Here is a 1,564-nt window from a genome sequence, read left to right as displayed (position 1 = left end):
GGGAGGGGAGGGCGGCGCGGGAGGGGAGGGCGGTGGCGGCCGGAGGGCGGGCGGGCCCGGGCCGCGGGCGCGCTGGGAGGAAGGAAGGGCCCAGCGTGCAGGTGACTCCGTCCGGCCATGGCGCGGGGGTGGAGGATGCCGGCGGCCAGGCGTGGCACGCCTCGCCCAGGCTGCGCTCCCCGCCCCAGCCCCGGAGCGCTGGGTCCACTAGGGCTCGGCTCCTTGGTTTGGCGGGGACCGGGGCAAAGCACCAGTACTAACGACTCAGCGGGTCTCGCTCGCCGAGTCGATTTTCGTCCTCACCGCGGTCTTGGGAGGAAGGTCTTATTTTACTAATGAGAAAACGGAAGCTCAGAGGGGCGAGCCTATTTGCCCGAGGTCACACAGGAAGAAGAGGCGGAATTCCTAGCGAGTAAGCTGGACACAACTGAGTTCTTGGATGGCAGGGTCTTTCCCAAATGCCCACTCTTCACAAATGGACCTTTTTTGGTTTGGGGTTTTTCAGGTGTAGGCTCAGGTTCACAGAACCCTTGGCCGTTTGTTAGATGCTCTTTTCCTGCAGGTGAGGAGGGACCGTGGTAGAATTGGTTACTAAATGCACTTGGACGTCTTTGTAGCATGGAGATTCCAACCCAGTGTTACCTTAAGCAAGGTACCTCTCGGTGCTCAATTTCACCCTGTAAAATGGGGTAATGCTGTTACCTCATGAGGTTCCTGGAAGGATTAAGTGTTAATTCAGGTAAAGCACCTAAGAAAACCTCTTTATCCCTCGTTAGCTATCCTTAGGCAGGGAGGCAGGGAAGCTTGGAATAATTGCCACTTCAGTTATTCTGCCATCTTGATTTGGGGTTCAAAAATTATTGCACTTTCCGGGTGCAGTGGCTCACCCCTGTAATCCCAGCACTTTGGGAGGCTGCAGTGGGTGAATCACTTAAGATCAGGAGCTCAAGACCGGTCTGGCCAACATGGTGAAACCCTGTCTCTACTAAAAATACAAAAATTAGCTGGGCGTGGTGTCAGGCGCCTGTGATCCCAGTTACTCAGGAGGCTGAGGCAAGAGAATCTCTTGAACCTTGGAAGTGGAGGTTGCAGTGAGCCAAGATCGCGCCACTGTACTCCAGCCTGAGTGACAGAGCAAGACTCCATCTCAAAAAAAAAAAAAAAAAAGGGAGAGACACAAAACAGGACTACTGGGAATTCCCAGGATAAGACAGGTCCTTTTACCCCCTGACTACAAATGTTCTCTGCTGTGCCTGGAACACTTCTCTTCCTGTCTTCTATACCCCAACGCACACACACACACTCTCTCTCTCTCTCTCTCTTTCTCCCCTTCCCCCTCCCTTCTTCCCACTCCCAATGCTTGTTGGCCTGGAAAATCTCTTCCTTCAAGTCTCAGGCCAAAGGAAGCCAAAGTGTCCCCAGCAGACTTAGGAACTGCTGGCACAGTGCTCCCCACATCTGTCCATTTCCCCACTAAAGTGATGACTACACTGTTCTCATCAGTTACATGTCAGTGTCCTCACCTAACTGTGCTCCAGAGGCGGGGGCTGGAATGTCTTTTGTC

The sequence above is a fragment of the Cebus imitator genome, unplaced genomic scaffold (genome assembly GCF_001604975.1).
Source record: "Cebus imitator isolate Cc_AM_T3 unplaced genomic scaffold, Cebus_imitator-1.0 Scaffold404, whole genome shotgun sequence".
In the NCBI taxonomy this organism is placed as follows: Eukaryota; Metazoa; Chordata; class Mammalia; order Primates; family Cebidae; genus Cebus; species Cebus imitator.
This window is presented reverse-complemented; position numbering follows the sequence as displayed.